Source organism: Fukomys damarensis, unplaced genomic scaffold (assembly GCF_012274545.1).
Source record: "Fukomys damarensis isolate Sample0158 unplaced genomic scaffold, DMR_v1.0_HiC HiC_scaffold_35, whole genome shotgun sequence".
NCBI classification, from domain to species: domain Eukaryota; kingdom Metazoa; phylum Chordata; class Mammalia; order Rodentia; family Bathyergidae; genus Fukomys; species Fukomys damarensis.
The window spans coordinates 21,516,846-21,537,552 of NW_022900947.1; the positions used below are offsets into that span (position 1 = coordinate 21,516,846).

At 34.9% G+C, this 20,707-nt stretch overlaps 1 long non-coding RNA gene across 2 annotated transcripts in view; it reads left to right on the forward strand.

Moving 5' to 3' along the window:
* The first annotated feature begins 16,171 nt into the window (after window positions 1-16,171).
* The window catches only part of LOC104851296, a 47,022-nt gene continuing 42,486 nt past the window's right edge, over window positions 16,172-20,707 (forward strand). For both annotated transcript variants that reach the window (XR_777171.1, XR_004515275.1), the window contains exon 1: window positions 16,172-16,283. This is a non-coding gene — a long non-coding RNA (uncharacterized LOC104851296). The remainder of the gene's footprint in view (window positions 16,284-20,707) is intronic.

The following is a 20,707-nucleotide window of genomic DNA, read 5'->3' on the forward strand; positions in this document are numbered from 1 at the left end:
TGGTTGTTGCTGATTGTATTGCTAGGGCTAAGGTGTTATGATTGATCTAATAACTTGTTTCTCCTGGTAATATGAAAATAAGAATATCTCAGAGTAAATAGAAACCTAAAACATAAAAACCAGCTATATCTGGAAGATTGACGTATTAACCCTTTAGTTAAACCAAGGACAGTACCAACATCAAAAATAGAAATGAGTAGACATTTAAGCAAGACACAAACACTTCCAACTCACCAAAGGTAAATTCTGGGGGAAATGAGGTGGAAAAGTCTAACAGTCAGCCACATAGGCAGCCTGAATTGATAGTACAGGAAGTCAATAAACAGAAGAACGAAGCTCTAGAAAAATTCAAACAGAAATAATTTCACAGTTAATCACAGAGATAGTGAGCAGAATTAAAGACATGATTAGAGACTATAGAACAGAAGCAAATAAAAAATAGATGATCTCAGGACCATAATGGAAACCATGACTGCTCAGCATAAGAAATATATGGAAACCATGAAAATACAACATAGGAAAGAAAGTGCATCTATGAAACAGATGTAAACAGATATCCAGGAGATTAAAACTCGATTGAAACTATTCACAGCAGAATGCATGAATGTGCAGATAGAATATCAGATATAGAAGATAAGTTTGTGGCCACTGCAGGGTGTGGTGGTGCATGCCTGTAATCCCAGCACTAAGGAGGCTGAGGCAGGAGGATCACTGTGAGTTCGAGACCAGCCTGGGATACCTAGTGAGTTCCAGGTCAGTCTCAAGTATAAAAAAAAAAAAAAAAAAAGGAAAAAAAAAAAAAAAAAAAAAAAAGATTGTGGCCAGTGACCAGGAAAAGAGAGATTTCTTAAAAACAGTAAAGACCATGAAAAATTGACCCAAAAGCTTGTAAATGATGCCAAGAAGACTAATATAATATTGATTGATACGAATCCATGAAAAAAGCAGGAGAAAGTAGAAATGATATAAATAAACTTTCTTCAAAATTAATGACAGAAAGCTTACCAGAGGGGAATATTTTGATATACAGATAAGTGAGGCGTATAGGACTCCAAATAGCCATGATCAAAAAAGTTATACACATAAACATATAATCAAAATCCCAGAAACCCAACTGAAAAAACAAAGTACTACATACAGAGAAAAGAAACAAATCACATGCAAAATAAAGCCCATCAGAATCACAGCAGACTTTTCAATACAAACCCTCAAGTCAAGGAGAGTCAAGAGTGAGCTATTTCAAGGCCTAAAAGAAAACAGCCTCCAATCTAGACTGAGGTATACTGCAAAACTATCTTTCCAAATTGGTGGGGAAATAAGATACTTCCACAGCAAAGAACACTTGAGAAATATCATAAATACCAAACCAGCATTCCAAACAATTCTAAATAATATCCTGAAAAAAGACAATGAATATCACAACTCCACAAGGCCCAACAAAGAAAATCCAGCAGACAAGGCAAAAAATTAAAGAGAGAGGGGGAGAAATTAAAAAAAAATACCAGCAATAGGGAAATAACATGACAATGACAAGTCAATTCATATAAGTTATAACCATCAACATAAATAGCCTCCATTCATCAAACAAAATAAATAGAATGGCAGAATGGATTAAGAAACAAAATCCAGGGCTGGGGATTTAGCTCTGTGGTTCTATTGGCTGACTCACAAGTGCAAGGACATGAGAATGATTCCCGGTACCCCCCGCAAAAAAAAAAAAACGAAAGAAAGAAAGAAACAAAATCTAACAATATGGTGTCTACGAGAAACCCACTTAATTACAAAGAAATATATAGATTGAAAGTAAAAGGATGGAAAACGGTTCTTCATGCAAAAGGAGTCCAGAAAAAAAGTGGGGGTAGCTATCTTACTTTAGACAAAGTAGATTTCAAGCCAAAATTAATTAAGAAAGATAAAGAAGACCACTACATCCTCATAAAGAGAAAAATCCAGAGGAAGAGATGACAATCATAAGTATGTATGTGCCAAGTACTAATGCCCCCAGCTATACAAAACAAATATTAATGGACATGAAACACAAATAAGCACTAATACAATTTTAGTGGGGAATCTCAATATTCCACAGTCTCAAATAGACAGATCATGTAGACACTATCTCAACAATGAAATAACAGAACTGAACGAAGCCTTTGAAAAAATGGTCTTAATAGATGTGTACAGAGTGTTAAACCACAAAAAGTTAGAATATACATTCCTTTGAGCTGTACACTGGTCATTCTCCAAAATAAACCACATGCTAGCTTATAGAACATGTTTATGTAAATGTAAAGCAACTGAAGTTATTTCCTGTTTATTATCAGACCATAGTGAAATTAAACTGGAGATCAATAGCCTAAGAAATTGCAAGAAATTCACAAACACATGGAAATTGAATAACACCCTGCTGAACAACCACTGGATCACAGAGGAAATTAAAGAAGAAATAAAACAAGTTTTACAATTAAATTATAATGCCAATACAGCATACAGGAATCTATGCGACACAATGAAAGAAGCTCTGTGATGGAAATTCATTTCAGTAAATGCCCATACTAGGAAAACAAAGCCAAAAAGATGAGATTCCAGTTGTTGCTTCTTTATTCTAGTTCCCATGCTACTGAGGATTTGTTCATAAAGTCTTTTCCTATGCCAATACCTTCAAGAGTTCTATCTAACTCATCTTTCAGCAAGTATAGTGTTTCTGTTTTAATATTTACATCTTTAATCCATTTGGATTTAGTTTGGTGCATGGAGAATAATAGGGGTCAACTTTTAATCTGGCAAGTTGAAATTCAGTTTTTTCAACACCATTTATTAAAGAGGCTATGCTTTCTCTAAAGAAGATGATTGGATCCTTTTTCAAGGATGAAGTAGCTGAGTATGTCTAGAGTTGTTTCTGCATCTGTGGATCTATTTCACTGATCCTCAGGTCTGTTCCTTTACCAGTGTCATGCTGTTTTTATCACAGTGGCTTTGTAGTATAGTTTCAAGTTGGAGATCGTGATACCCTCTACCATATCTCTGATATCTCTGTTGCCTAGAATTGCTTTTGCTGTTCTAGGTCTCTTCTGACTGAATTTTTGGACTGTTTTCTTTAGTTCTGCAAAATATACCATTGTGACTTCAATAGGGGTTCCACTGAATCTGTATCATGTTTTTGGTAGTATGGCCACTTTCACTATATTGATTTTTCCTACCCAGGAACAAAGGATGTCTTTTCATTTTCTTATATTCTCTTTGATCTCTTTTTTTCAGGGATCTATTTTTCCTGACATCCTCTCCGTTTTCTCTTCAATCCTGTTACAGAAATTCCCAAATAATGTATGCATTCTCAAAATACCTCACTACTATCATTAAAATATTTTCCATACTTTCTAAATAAATTTATTAGTTATGAAGCATCTTCTAAACACATTATCTACTTAATAGCATATATATAAGATAAATCATACTATTTCAGAAAAATAATGCTTTTCACACTGTATAAAAATTTTATTGTCCTTTAAACATCTTTTTGACCACGTGTATGTATTCTTTAATTGTATGGAAGATATAATTAGATTTTTAAAGGAAAATGATTTAGTAAATGGCCAGAATGTGATTCCCCAAAGCTATCATTTTAGTAGAATAAAATCCATAATGTTACATGAAGTAACTCAGATGCACAAGGTTAAATATCACGTGGTTTCTCTTTTATGAAACTATATGTATATATATATATATATACACACACACAAAATAATTTGATCCTTCATCCTTGGGCTATACTGACCATTAAAAATTAAAATATAAACTAAAAATACAAATAGGCCTTTGTTGAGGAGGTATTCTATATGCCATTCATGGTTTTGCTTGTTCTTAATTTTCATTTAGCTTAATTACTTTGTACCCATGCATAAAGGAAATTACCCATGAAAGAAATTTACCACTGGAAACATCCATTTTGAAATTAACCAGGCCAAAATAAACATCCAGCTCCTTTTAATGCCACAGTTCTAAATCTGCACAAATTATTTTGTTGTTCTTTTATCAGAATAATAGGTATATACCTATTTATGTTTCTGACAAAGATTAAATAAAATTTTATTTAAAATAGTACTTGATAATTACTCCACATATATTAATGCCCACTCTATGGAGAATTGGGAAATTGCATCTTCATGGTGTGGTTGTCTACTGATTGTTATAGCTTGAGTAAATAATACCCAAATAATTTGGCTCAGCATAGTTATGGGTGTGGAAGACCCACCCTACTGAGAATTGTCACCAGAATGCTATAAAAGGGAAACAAAGAAGGAAGGATTGCTTCTCTCTTCTTAGGAGGAGCTTTATTGTTTACTTTTACCTTGGATATCATCTCCTGGCTTTTGAATCAGACCCTTCAGCTTACTGATATTGACTCACTTGGGACACTACATGGAAATCCAGATCTTTAACTGGATCCTTCAAATCTCTGGTGCACAGTCAGAACTTTTTCACTCATCTAAACCTAACTCTGTGGGACCAAGAACAAGAAAAGGCTCTGCAACAGGTCCAGGCTCCTGAACAGTCTGCTCTGCCACTGGAGCCATGTGACCTAGAAGATCAAATCGTACTTGAAGTGCCAGTGGCAGATGGAGATGCTGTCTGGAGTCTCTGGCAGGCCCCTCTAGGTGAATCTCAGCGCAATCCTTTAGGATTTTGGGGCAAGGCTCCACCATCATCTGAAGATGACTACTCTCCACTTGAAAAACAGCACTTGGTCTGCTACTGGACCTTAGTGGAAACTGAACATTTGACTATGCAACAACAGGTTACCACATGACCTGAGTTGCCTATCATGACCTGGGTATTATCTGATCCAGTGAGTCATAAGATTGGATATGTGTAGCAAACTTCTATCATTAAAGAAAGTGATATATATATATGTGATTGAGTCAGAGCAGGTCCAGAGGGTAAAAGTAAAGTACATGAAGAATTTAATCAAATTCACATGGCCCCTACTCCTGCTATAGTGTCTTTTACTTCCCAGCATGCACCTGCGGTCTCATGGCATGTACCATATGGTCAGCTGTCAGAGGAAGAGAAGGTTAGAGCCTAGTGTACAGATGATTATGCACATTCTGTAGGCACCTCCCTCAAGTGGATAGTTGAAGCACTGCAGCCCCTTTCTGGGACATCCATGAAGTGCAGTGGTGAGGAAAATTGCCACAGTGGGCAGAACTTCAGGCAACGCACATGGGGTATGTAGGAGCAATGGCTGGATGTGTGACTGCATACTGATTCACTGGCTGTAGTCAATGATGCAGCCAGATGTTCAGGAACTTGGAAGGAGCATAACTGGAATATTGGTCACAAGGATTTTGGGGAAGCAGTGTGCAGAGAGACACTCTCCATATGGTAAAAGGATATAAAAATATTTGTTTCTCATGTAAACACGCACCAAAAATGACTTAACAGAAGGAGAACTTTATTAAGTGGATAAGGTGATCTGTTCTGTAGTGTTCAACCGCAATGTTAAGTGAAGTGAATCAGAGGCCCAGTCTTAAATTTGATATAGTTCCTCTTAGATGGGAAACTCAACATGTAAATAAAAAGCAAAATAAATGATAGGTAGTAGGAAGTATGAAGCTAAATCTTTAGGCAGTGAGAATCAAGAGATGGAGGGATGGGGAAAGAGAAGAGCTCAATGGAAAAATAATTAAGATGTATTATTTGCAGGTATTGAGTCCCTACCAGGAATGGTATCACTTTGTGCTGCAAATGTGTTAATGAAAAAAAGGCTGGCAATGCGGCTAGGTGGGAGAATATTTGCCCTGCAATGGTAATAATGATGTAATAATGATAGTAATGATAACAATAATAATAATAACCCCACTTCCTTACAACTTACGGTTTTATCTCTCACTCTGGAAGTTAACTATCATTTCTGATTCACCAAGGCAATTCATATGCATAAAAGAATAACATTTGCTCTTGATTCCTGTTCACATTCAGGAGATTGGTAATGCTCTTTAGTGTTCTCATACAGTGGACTTCCTAATCTTTTTTAGATTCCTAGCTGTCAATAAACTTACTTGTGGAAATTGGCTTGTCTACATTTTTGTCTGCTGTATGGTACTAGGAAGTTAGAGACCAGACCTATATCACCCAGTATTTGAAGGGTTATCTGAGTAGCAATTGGTAAAACTTTCTTTTTACATATAGATTTCATCTATGTTTATAAATGTTCAATGAGCAACATGTTATTAATTCATAAAAGTGCAGTATTATATTACTTAAGCAAAAAGTAACAAAGTTTTTAGGTAACAAAGTTTTATATGTTTAAATAATGATTATCTTTGTTTTATATGGCTTTGGTAAATCTGTAATAGCTTACAATAATGTAACTCAAAGTGATGTTCAAGGACTGGCAAGAGAAGCTGCAATTAAATTTATAAGAATGAAGAATCTCAGGGATCACCCAAGATCTATTGAATAAGAATATTCAGATTATAACAAGATTTCTCAATTAAAATTGGAAAGCTTTCAGGCAGTTTTGGTATATCAATGTAAATTAATTTGGAAAATGGCTTCTGATTCCTCAAACCAGCCTTCAATTTGTGACATACTGTTTTTCAGTTATCATTTTTATTATTTAGACAAATATTAAGTAACTGTCATGAGGAAGCCCTATTCTGAGTCTTCAAAATTCAATAGAATAATTTTACTTCTGTGGGCTTTATAAAATGTAAAAGAATAAGTAATTATACACACAATGTAAGTAAAATTTTTACAGTATTAGGTAGTGGCAAAATGTAGATCAACACAATTTATAAAATGGGAGAAGTAGGTGGGAGTAGCTGTAGTTACTGGTTGGGTTGTAAGAAAGTTCTTACTCTAAGGATATTTCATAAAAATTTCCTATTGAAAAGGAGGGAGCAAATTTAATAGATTTCTAGGAGGAAAGAATTAATCCATGTGTTGTTTTCTATGTTAAGGTCTGTATCCACACTTTCTATGTTAAAGTCTGTATGCAAGGGCAGAAAATTTGTAATATAAAATACTTGGGTGTTACTATTCTTTAAGTGACTATTAATTGAACATATTATCATATATATTATAATGAATATAAAATGGATGTTATATTATTTTATACTCTTGTTGTTTTCATTAGGCAACTTTATTTTGCAAACATTATTAGGTAGAGGAAACTGAGTATCTGAGAAATTGAGAAGATTGACAAATTCCACACAGCTTGAAATAGATGAATTAAGATTGAAACATAAGTGCATCTGTTACAAAAAATTGCGTACTCTGTCCTGTACTTTGGTCTACATTCCTCTCATGAAAAGTATCATATTGAATTTGTGACAAACTATAAGCCAGTTTTCTAATGCGATTACGAGTATGATCATGCAGTTGATTCAAGAAAAAACTCCCATTCACTAATTTTCTGAGCATGTGAAAGATGAACAAATGACTTAAATATAATACTGACTGTATTGTTGCTTTTAATCAGCAGTTTTTGAATCTTATGCAAGAAAAATGAGTTATTTTTAATCCCCAAAACTTGTGTTGCTTCCCCACCCCCAGTGTTTAGATTCGTTAATTCAGTTTCAGTGCTAAGAATCTGTTTTATACCAGAAAGTCTGAAAACAATCCTGATATACAATAAATATCAAACAATCACCTAATTTTACAATACCCGATCAAAATCACCCAGAAGCAATTCCACCTTAGGGGAAATTAACTTACCCAGGATTAGTTGTGATTTCAGTTCACATTCTTTTCTTTAAGGACAATATGTCTGCTGATAAATAAGCTAAATTACCTGTGTAAACTCTTTATCAACTCTGACCTCTGCAGTGTGCAATTTCCTTTGCAATGTGTTTCTAGATAGTATCGATTGGACAATATCAGTCTTACAAATTGCATCCACCAAATGTTATTTGAAAGAATATGTGATGTGGCCAAGAAATAAGAGAAATGATTCTGCACTTTGGAGAGAGAATATTCTAAAGAGAATATTCTAAAATATTTTTGATAAGGTTTAAATTTACTAGGTATATATTTGCTCTATTCAATTTTCTCAAGTGTTTACTTATCTTAATTAAAAAAGTCTTTATAACACGACTTAGCTATATATGGAGTCCTCTGTCACATTGCGTTTTATTCGGGCTCTCAAAGTTCCTCAAGAAAAATCTGCTTTAAATGTAAATTAAGTTTGTGACTGACAACTTGACAAGAAATATCAAAATTGTGAAAAATTCAGAATACTGTCACGGAGACTATCTTAGAAACTAGACAAACAATAGTGATATTATAAAGAAGGTCACTTGCTGTGATTTTTGGAATTAAAACTTATCCAAGAGTATACAGTCCTACCATGTAGAGTGAAAGCAATTTATTGCTACTTTTCAGTATTGAAAAAGAAAAAGTTCAGGCTGTCATTGATTGACCTTTAAAAAGAAAAATGTAGCTGGCTTATGGGTAATAAGAAAACAATATATATTTTTTGTTACCTTTGCAAGTAGACTCTTCATTTGGCTCCTTCAGTGTTTCCCACTTCCATTAGAAGGTGATTGTGTGAACCCATCTCTTTGAAGACATATTGATCGGGGTCTATGGCTTTTGGAGCAGCACTTGTGTTCTACAAATCTCATGGAAAGGAGAAAATGAATTTTTAAAAAATTAAGTCATAATTTTCTCATTCATTGAATATCATAGCACAAAAACACATGTTTTTATCATTTTTCTTTACAGAACAGAAAATCTGATGTTATGAGTGATGCGCTTGAATATCTTCATATTTATAACTTTGTTTTTCCACACTGATAGAAAGTATAGTTGTGTCATATAAAGAGATTGGCTGATGCAAAATTTACGTGACAAATGATCACAGCAATGGTCAGTTTTTGCAATCAAGTAAGGAATGATTGCTGTGGAAGTATGACATTTTTTCCTATTCAAAATTCCCTTTATATTGCTTCCTTCTTTCATCTTCATTTTAAGAAATTCACGTTTTGTTATACCATATGTTTTAATGAATACCAAGTAAGAGAACGACCTAATTGGCCAGTGCTAATCTACAATATTTTTTGAAATTCAAAATTAACTTTAAATTTATCTGGCTATATTAATTACCATGAAAAGCTATAATGATCTTCTTTTAGTACATTAGCTGTTTTTACAGATATAGCACCAAATATGTTAATTTTTTGAATATCAATTTTACCCACAAGATTTTATTCTCTGTCCTTTGGTTTTTCTTGTTCAGCTAACTTTTGAAAATTTAAGGCATATGAGTTCATTGAGTTTTTACTGTACTAAAAATTATGGTTACAAATATAAATTCTGTTTATGATACATTTACATGAGTCTATAGAAAATAAATGTTTTAATTATTTAGATTCATTGCACTGAATTCTATATTAAGTTTTAGAGTTTAGTGTTGATATCTTCTGTATCTAAATTTATGTCCATTTGTGTGGAATCTAGTAAAAGACCTTTTATTAAAAGGTCTCCTGTTTTTGAGTTAATTTATGTCATTTATTTTAGTTAAGTTTGTTAGTTCTCTTGAAAGCATTTTCTTTCTCTTTTTGCAAACTGAAATGTAAGCATTTTCTTGTAAATTTTAAGGACTATATTTTAGGCTATCATCTGATTTGTATTTTAATTCTCTTTAAATTCTATGCATCTGCTCTGTTATTATCAGGTAGACATAACTTTTTCTACAGCCAGTATTAAATGTCCTGTAGAGTTCATTCAAACAGAGAGGTCTAAAAAAAGTATTAGCCATACTATACTATTCAGTGATTCCTATAGAAGGCATGGTCTGATTATACATTCGCTCAAAATCACATTGTAGCAGCTACCTAAAGAATCATCTGTGGCTTCCTGCCTGCCACATATGAACTATTTCTCCTTTACCTTCCTACAATGCTGTCCTGCATTGGAGCCAGCTGACTATGGGTTGAAATTTCCACACATTGTAAACTAGAATAAATTTTTCCTGCTTTAACTTGTGGGTGTCCAGTGCTTTGTTCCAGCAATAAGAAAATAACTAAGACAGAGAGTGAAGCTGAAATTTCGGTGGCAATCCTAGGTTACTACTCCTGGTTAGAAAAGCAAGGAGCATGGACAATCTGAAGAAAGCTGTAAGGAATGAGCAAAGCCAGCCCAAGACAGAAGTCTTGAGCTAGCAGTGCTGGAGGGGTGTGGCTGCCCAAGACTTTCGGAGGCAGAGTTATGTCCTACGTGATGGCCAAGCCCTGGAACCAGGAAGTTTTGGTCGATGCTAAGTATAACCAGAGAAGAGAGGCCCTGAGCTGCCTTGGTGCGGCTTGATGACATAGAACTAAAATGTCAGATCTGAAAGCCACTTCACACAGCCTGAGGAAGCTTTGCTGGCCGGGAGGTGGGCTATCTAGATGGCAAGATCCAAGTAATACAGGGGAAGAGGCACAACTCCCAAGCCTGCTATATATACCTGAAGTGCAAGTTTGTGTTCTCTAAAATTGAAGAATCAATTCTAGGAACAATGGAGGTTAACAGTAGGAAAAATTTATTGAGAGAAAGATAGCTTCTGCTTAAGAGAGAAAGGGGAACAACAAAGAGGGTTGCCTGCTCATCCAACTTCTCAAAAATGTTTTATGGGACAAAGCCATGAAGTGAGGTGGGTTCAAGGTAGAACAAAGCTATAGTCAACTAGTGAGATTACAAGTACAGTTGCTTAGGTGATATTGAGCCAATGAGAAATCACAAGGTGGACAAAACTATGAAGAATCAGTGAGATTATGACAAGTATAGTCCCTTAGGTAACATTGATTAAATGGGGATGCAGTGGGGAAGCAAGTCACATAGCAAGTGTGCAAGGAATAAGTAAGAATTTTTAGTGGTATGTGGAGGGTCAGGGATCTTTCTTGGAAGATCTTAGCCCTCCTCCAAGATGGTTGATATCTATTTAGAATATCAATCACTGCTATTCACGCTCCGCAGGCATGGTAGCTTCTCTTCTTTTACATTGCTAGCTTTCAGTTAATGTGCCTGGATTGTCTTCCATGTTGTCTCCTCAAGAGCTGGCTCTATCTAACTGCCTGTAAAGTACCTAATTAACTTACACATCTACAATGCAGGGAGCTGGCTTGTCCAATTCTTAGGTTTTGCCTGGTTGAGTAAGATAAAATTAATAACACACATCCCAGAAGGGAGCTAGATAGAGTCTAGATAGACTAGATAGATGTAGCAGAAGCTGCTTTCAGAACTCAAAAAGGGGAAATTGCATGAGTACAAGTCCTCTGAATCATTGATCCTATCCTGCCTTTTATCTGTACCTGTAAATGTGAATGAGGTTAGGTTTGGCTGGGGCTTATGACAAATGCAAGGGAAGCAGAAGCACTCTACTGGCTTTTGGTAGCAATTGTAGAAAGGAGCTGAGGACTGGTATTCTCTGAGTGAGACACAGTTGTCAGTGAAGTGGGCTGCTCTGCACCTTGATTAGGAAACCATTAGCAGTGATATATACTGCTCTGCATGCCTGTGAAGAAATCACAGGGCAACAGAATGTGGAAGTACAGACTAGACATCCAGTAGAGGGAAGGACCTGGGACCCACCATGTAAATAATGCAGGAAGCCATACACGATGATAGACTATAGGCGATGACACGTACCTCCCATACAGAAATGAAATAGGCCTCATGCTCTGATGGCCATAGCCATGGCACAACTCCACAATGGACAACAGACACTTGCTGTCCAGCCTAATATAATTTAGTTACTAGTGAAGGGACATGATTTGACGTCCCGTGACAATGAGAGCTTTCTCCCAGATGACAGAAAACTCCACTACTGTGGAGGTCTCCCTTGGAAAGAACTTTAAATGGGCCCCTTAAGAAGTGACTGCCACTCCCAACAGGAGAAAACCAGTTGGATCCTTGCTCATAATCCTTTATTGCAGTTGGGGGTGCTTCCTTAGAGGGAACATCTAAATTGGTGTAAACAATTAGACAGGCTACATAGACCAGAGGAAGATTCTGGTCTTAATGTCCTCTTCTGTGAACACAGAGAGAAAAGACTGCCCTCAAGGAGTGATTACATGTTACATATTAGGGAAAAGTTGAGACAACTGAGGCTAAATTGTTTACTAGAGAATGTCCTAATGGATATTGGAAAACTGATACAGCTTGTGTTACTTGATTATTTGTGCTCCATGGTCAAAAAGCAAATCTTTAGATACTATGATTATGTAATGTTGATACTGTCATTGTTATTTTGGTCTTTGTATACAAGGGTCAGCTCTATAGGTCACCTATGAAGACAATATGCCCCTGATCTTTGAGGGAGCAGGATGTGGGGAACCACTGTTAATGGACTCAAAGCCTGAGGGCACCTAAGGATACCTAAGGACATGACCCTTCTGTAGGGAGCACGCACACAAGAGGAGATAGTTATGAATGACTTAGCATAGACACCTATGCATGTATATCATGAACATGTCAGGACACCACACTATAAGGTCTGGTATGTCTGATAACAGAAGGACTGAAGGAATAAAGGAGAGCAGTTCTTGAGCTCTTGAGATCTGGCTCACCTGATCCTGCTGCTTTCATGAAAAAAAATCATTCTTTGATATGCTTATAAAATTATGTGTGACATTTTCTGCTCTTCTCCCCAAATGAGACCTTTGGACATAATTTTCTATGTATTTATCCTAACTTTCTCTGCTACATAATTAGAAGAGAAATGGTAAAAAGGAATCTATAAAGATGTGGTTTTCAGTCCATTCTCTATGCTGTCCAACTTTCTACAATCTATATATGAAAGACCACTTGGGGCTGTAGAAATCTGATATTTGAGACTTGGGCAAGTTTTCAAAGTTATATGCTGTCATGCCTCAATTGTGCCTGGCCAAAAGGTAAGTGAGTATTTATAGTAACAAGGAAATTCTGATATTTCAATAATTTAGGACAATAAAATGTGCTTCCTACTGAATATGTGGTTCACTGCGTGTGCACGGAGGCCAGAGATCTGTTCTACACAAATCCAGGCTTCTGAATTTCTATCTCTAACCTCTTCAATGTATTAGATATCCTCTTCATTCAGTGAATATTGAAATAAAAAGAGTCAGGATTTGGGGAAAAGAAGTGTTTTGGGGGTTAGTCCTAGAACTAATATATTGAATTTACTCACACAATCTATCAATTATCTTCATTCATTTAATCCCAGGGTCACACTTAGATTATTAGAGATACAATGAAGTTCAGCTCATTCCTGGATTTAGCATGGGTTTCATGTCTTATGGGCACTGGTGATATCTCTTATGGGTTTCAGAGATGATTTATGTGTGGGAACTTTGATCGACAAAGGGGTAGCACTGGGAGGTAAATTCTTCAAGGTTTTTTTTTTTAAATTAGGAGGGCTCCATTTATATGACTAGATTCATATCAATTGCAAACAACTTGTGGTTATGATTTTGGTCATTTGCCCTTCGGCCATGAAGCATTGTGACACGAGGGACATTGCCAAGCTCAGCCTCTCAATTTTGGAGCCTCCAGACACAAGAACTATAAGAGAGTAAATGTTCATAAGTTTGGCTTGGGTGTTCTATAACAGCACAAAACATACTGAACATGTATTTTTTTCTATTTGACATTAATATTTATATATATGTATATATTCTTCCTTTATGGCTACTCAGATTCAGTGGGGCATCTGTGACTTGCAGAAAACAAATTTAAAGTCTTTAATCTATTTCACTTTTGTACTAAACAATCTTCATGATTTGAAAATTGTATAGATAAGTATCTGACCTTTAATTCTAAAATTCTACTCTTTAAATTAGAAAATTATTTAGAGAATGTTGGTATTTTATCACTTTCCTCTTTTTTCCCTGTAAGATAAATTATAGTAGTAGAAAAGCAAGAAACACAATGAGTTTTGTATTGCCACCAAAGAAAGCTCAATGAAAATTAACATAAATTCTCAATTCTTCCATACAAATTGGTGTTTGTTTTCAGAATTATTTTAACTTTTCTCTTCTTACTTATTTCAGTTAATACTTGCCTTATTCATGGTCCAATAACAAATTCTTGATTTTAGCATGGGCTTTACATGAGTTCTGCTACATTACATATATAAATTTCAGACTAATTTAATATTAAGCAATTATTCAATAATCAGCTGCATTTTTTGGGTTCTTTTATGTTCATAAATATTTAATGTTAGGTCTTATTTCCTTTGTGTGATTACTGGTATACCTAGATAGTGAAACAATGTAGAAAAATACCTGATTATTCATGTCAGCATACTAAACATAGTTTACTAGATAAGTCACATTGGTTAATGAGTATATTAAATAATCAATATCTACATCCAGGTGATACTCAATAATTATTCATTCTATAAATTCTGCTTTGTGTCCCTCACTTTTGAAATGTAAAACATTCTTGTAGTATTCAGAAATACCCAAGGTTTGTAAGAAAAACTTAAGTAGATGATAAAATTTTAAATGGTTATACTTTCCATTAAATATACACAATTGTAAATTGCAAACTCCATAAAGACTTGGTTAGAAGTAAGAATGATGCAAACATGGCAAAAAGAGAAGAAGAGGAAGAGGATGAAGAAGAAGGAGGAGGAAGAGGAGGAGAAGAAGACAGAGGAGAGGAAGAGAAGGAGGAGGAAAAAGAAGAGGAGGAGGAGAAGGACTAACAGATTATGAAGATTTTTTTTCAGCTTTAATTGAGTTTATTGGTACATTTTAGGGATACAGTGCAGTTACATTTATTGTTGGGATCTTGTACCTCTACATGACAGGTCTTGGTTCTCATTTTTTTCCCTTGTCCCTGCCCTCCCTTCACCCCCTCCTCCCCTTCCCATTTATAAACACTTTATTTCCATTTTTTTCATTTTCTCATATTTTTTTATTTTCCCTTATTGCCTTTCCCCTACCCTTCCCACTTTCCCTACACCTTTAGCCCTTTTCTTCCAATTTCACATTGTCAATTGTTGCATTAGGATCTTATGTACTATTATAGTTTTTCACACTAGAGAAACTATTCAAAAGATGCAAATGAAAACAACACTGAGATTCCACCTCACCCCACAAAGAATGGCTGCTATCAAGAAATCAATCAATAACAAATGTTGGTGGGTTGTGAGGAGAAAGGAACCCTTCTCCATTGTTGGTGGGAGTGCAGACTGGTGCAACCACAATGGAAATCAATATGGAGATACCTCAAAGAGCTGGGACTAGAGGTTCCATTTGACCCAGCCATCCCTCTGCTGGGTATCTTTCCAAAAGAATTAAAAGAATCATATCACAGTGATATATGCTCACCTATGTTTATAGTGGCACCCGTTTGTAATAGCTAAACCTTGGAAACAGCCCATTTGCCAGTCAGTTGGAAACTGGATAAAGAAGATGTGGTTTTTCTATAAAATGGAATACTGCTGTTTAGGTATTTTGATGTCAATCAATTCAAAATATTTGTGTGTCCTGGACTTTGGGAGAGTCAGAAGTCTGAAACTGCCTGATCTTATGGATAAGATGGATGAGGACACACAATGATGGCTTTTTGAGCTTGATTTAAATAGTACTTGGCAGCAGCTTTCTCCATATTTGTGATTATACTTCTTTAAGAAACTTGTGCAACAAGACTTCCAGAACTGCTTTAGAAAGTGTGAAAGGGATGTCATAAATCTGTCCTGTTAAAGAGAAGTATTTTGATGGAGAATAGTGGTAATGTGTAGATAGATACACACACACACACACACATATTTGTGTGTGTGTGTGTGTGTGTGTGTGTGTGTATCGGGTATTGAACTTAGGTCTTTGTGCTTGCAAGGCAGAAGGCAGAAACACTGAGTTAAATCCCCGGGCCTGTAATATACTTTTAAGTTTTAACGTTTAACACATACTTTTGATCAACTTTTCTATTTCAAATATTTCTTATGCACTTCATTGCAATATCACCCTATGTTCATTTTAGCCATTGTTACTATCATGACTTTCATATTTGCACATCTTGAAAATACCACACCTGAGTTCAAGTTACAGCTCAATTTCTTGAGTACCTTTTGTGTTGTACAAACAGAACCCTGGGAAAGATCACTTGGATGACATCACAACCAACCTAGAATATCACAATAACCTGGTGGATATCACTAAGAGAAACAAGCACAAATTAGGTCAATAGTCTCCAAGAGCCAGTGAATCTCTACATCTTAAGAACTGATGGATAAGTGCTCCCCTTTTTCTTCTCTTGACAGCCTCTTATCCTCAGAACATCACAAGGAATTTGTTACCCAGGAGTCCAAACAAGTGAGCAATTATGTCATGCAACTTGGTGTTGGTTCTCCCTTCTGCTTTTCTCTGTAACTGCCAGTTTCTCTGTAACTGGCATCATACGCTCAAATCAACCACACCGTACTTACCATACAAGCCTTTCTCTCAAATTCTGCTTTGTTTCTGGCATAAAAGAGAGTAGCTCAGCTCTGTGAGGATTAAAGATCATAAAACGCTGTTTAATAGTAACAAATGCTATTTATTTATTTATTTATTTATTTATTTTTCTAGTGAGGATTGAGTTTGGAACTCCCAACCTCGCACTTGTAAAGAAGGCAGTGGCACCACGGTGCTAAATCCCTGGCCCTCAACAAATGCAATTTTGAAGAAACTGGTAGTACTTAGGATATTTTAGTGTCATAGTTGGGTGTTTCTGAACTTCTTAAGGAGTAATATTTGGCAGCCCAGCTGTGACTTATATGTGATGTCCTCATCCAATATAATTTCCAAAGCCATTCTGTATTCTTCATGAAATATACGGACCTACTGTGATATAGTTCTAAAAAAGAAGTAGTGTTTGTAGATGGGGAGGGGAGGAGGGGGTGAAGGGAGGGCAGAGGTAAGGGGAAAAAAATGAGAATCAAGACTTGCCATGTAAAGGTACATGATCCCAACAATGAATGTAACTGTACTGTATCCCTAAATGTACCAATAAACTCAATAAAAAAAAAATAAAAAAATAAAAAAATAAAAAAGTAGTAATTTAAAAATGTAAAAAATAAACCTGCAAACAAGGCAGGGATTTTTTTTAGATTATTATGGGAAACACAAAAGCATTATACTTGTATATCATTAATTTTCAAAAACTCATATACATTGACCTGACTTATTTTTAATAAAGGCCTCCATTTCTGTTTGCCTTTCAGCAACTGTGATTTATACACACAGGAGCAAAGCATATTAGAAATAAAATTAAACTATGCTTAAATTTTATATTATGGAAGTTATCTTCTGAGACAAAATAGCTAAGAAATTTTAACTAGTTCTACATGAATAAGCCATTTTCTAAATGGAAGACAATAGTTAGAATGGACATAATGGAGTGCCATATTTTTTAAATTTGATTAGAGAGTTCTATAAGATTTTTCATAAAAATCATTTTCTATTGCTTTGATCAGGAGAGGGTCATACCATGGTATTTTGAGTTACTAATCACAAAATCCTGCAGTGATCTACTCAAAAAAATTTTTAGTCTTTCCACATTGTAGATACACATTTGTAGGTATCAAAATTTAAACATGTCTAGATACGCTCTTTTTATAGAAAATTGTATGTTGAACTATTTTTTGAAGCTAAAATTAAAATGCTTAATGAAAATTATGTTGCAAAGCTTTGCTAAGGACAGGTTTCCCAAAATTTTTGAAAATACTACTTGAATTTACTCTGGCTCTTCTGAAACAGACCGTGATACTCATAGTTACATGCATGTAACTTATTGAAGAAATGCTCTCAATGGACAATTAAGTTTAGAGGCTTTTTGACTTACAATGAATTTTTTGTTCTGATAAGCCCTTTATAAAAATATATTATGTCAAAAATGCATTTAACACAAAGAACCTGCCAAACATCATTGCTTAACCACACAGCAGGCTTTAGCGTTTCTCACTTCTTTCCCCTTGTGAGCTCATGCTGCCTGCAAGCTGAAGCTGTGTGCTGCAACCCACCATTATGACAGATGATCATGCTATGTATCAATAGCCCAGAGAAGATACAAACCCAAAATCCTACGGCTCTTCTCTATTGACTGCAGATCATTTCTGCACCATCAGATTGCAAGAATAAAAGTGATACTCACACCATCCTGAGTGTGTGTCCATCTACAATTTCAGACAGTCTCAGAATCCACCTCATTCTGTGCACCCAGGGAGATTTTGAGCAGAATTATACTTCTTTGCCCTGTTGTAGAAAGTAGAAAAGGGGGATAGAGAGGTAGAAACATAAACTCTGACCACCAGATATATCCTGCTGCCACTTCATTCTCTTTGTGTTGGGGAAGGTGGCTCTCCTAGCCTCAGTTCAGCCACAGAAGCAAAGAACAGCTCCAGTGAATCCTAAAGATGGACATTCAGAAGCAGTAAAGGGATCCAAAAGTTTCTTCTCCATTTTAACCAAAGAGTTAGGATAGAAATTGCTGCACCTGGGTAAAATAAAAGAATTTTGGGCCGGGTGTGGTGGCTCATGCCTGTCACCCAAGCACTTGGGACGCTGAGGCATGAGGATCCCTGTGAGTTCAAGGCCAGCCCGGGCTATGGAGTGAGTTATAGAGCAGTTTGAACTGCATACATAGTGAGACCATGTCTCAAAAAACCAAAAAAAAAAAAAACAAAAACAAAAAAACACACTTTTAATTTTTCAGCAATCTACAGGCTGCTCTTTGAAGACAAGACAAGTAGGTCTTAACTGTTTTTATCCCAAGTGCCTGGAACAGTGCAAGATACATAGTAAATGTTTAGTAAACATAGGTGGGCTGAATGAAAATCAAACACATAAACCTCCGAGGATGTAGTTAATGAAATTTCTCAACTTATCTAATTTACACATCAATAAACTTCAAATCAAAACATTTTGCTTGTACTACACCCTCTATCATGAAAATCTCATTTCAGATTTTAATATTTAATCACATTGAAATTAATGCAGGAAGTTTTCCTCTTACTACATCCTCAAGTATCTCTGCTTTACTTGACTGTCCTGTGGCTTTCAAAGGATTTATGCTCAGCTGTGACAAAAGCACAGGAGAAGAGTTTCATGAAAATAATATTTTGTATTTTCAAGTTATTAGCTCAATATCCAAAGGGGGAAAAAACAAAAGAGAAGAAAAACCCGCCATCCTCCTACACTTGTTTTTAATGTAACAAAGTAGTTTCTCACTATTATTTTTACCTTCTTATACATCAATTAATTTTTTGAGAAAAAGAAAAACATAAGTGATTTCTCAGTATGTACTAATGTTAGCCAATAAAGTGTGATCTGTAACTTAGATTTACCAAATAGCTAAAGTATACCATGGTTTCAAAAGTAAATGTAGGGACATCTTTTACTTCTCTGACTCTTCCTTTATTTTCTCAATTATAAATTCACTCCCTTTTTCTTCTTTTTCATTTATAAAAGTATTTATGCCTTTAAAATAAAACAGCAGGTGTATAAAGCATAGCAGTAGTTTTCATTATGCAACATATTAAGTCTAATATCTTGGCTTTGGGTCCTTTATAATGTCATTTAAAAATGTTGGTTACAAACTAAACAGTATTTTTTTCTGAATGTTTTTCTTTTTTGTGGGGGTTTTTCTATGTTTGTTTTACATTTAGGTGGGTAAAGCAGCAATATAATGCTTTGAATTTGAACATTAATTTTTTTCTTGCTTTGTGAATGACAATCTCTACAGTATAACTCTAAATTTAGAATGACTCAATCTTTGATTCACAGTTTTCTTTGCTAAATTCCTAAGGATTAATAATACAGACATTTGCCTTTTAAAAAGTTATCTGTAAACAGTATATATCATAATGGTGGGGTATGATATTTATGTCATATTAGTGGTTTATCTATTTAAAATATTTTTCATAGACTTGGAAAAAGCAGATAATTTTAATTCAAAAAGTATCTACAGAATAATTTTTAGTCAAAAATTATATTGTCAAAATGAAATTGTTCAGTGTTCATAGATATTTTCATAAATAAACTATAACAAGAATTTAAAAGAATATATCTATTGCACTGAATAATTTGAGTCATTGATACAATTATCTTTACATTTGAAAATGGAGATTTACCTGAATTATTTCTTTGTATGAGATCATGATTATTTTTCCAATTAGTTCTTAGAATATTTAACAATTTGATGAAGTGAGATAATGATCAAGGTCTCTCTTATGTGGATCTATATTGTCTAGTAATTGGACCTGTGATGACATTTCGAACACTGACCTTTCCCATTATTATGTCTGCATTGTCCTCCCAGAGTGTAACAATGTGCCTATTGTATTTTTTTTATTCCCAGTAACAGGTAGAGTGGGCACTCAACATTCCATTGGTAGTATGTCTTAATACATATAAATACATTCACATGCATCTCAGATTTTAATAAGACCATTTATTATCTGAGGTGCTAAAGAAATTTATATATTTTAATGGTATGCTATGACTCTATAATGCCAGATAAACTCAGGGTTTAATAATAAAGAACAGTTATAATTAGCAATCCAAATACATGCTTATCACTGTGAGATATTCAAATATTTTTGAATCTACCAAACTGTATCCACTCTTATTTCTTTAGGAAGGATTATGATCTTTAACAAATCAGCTGGTTCACTTTTTAACCTAGGGATTATTTCACAATTTTAACGGTAAGAAAATGGCTGAACATGTGGAAAAGTTAATTCTTAACAATAAAAAAT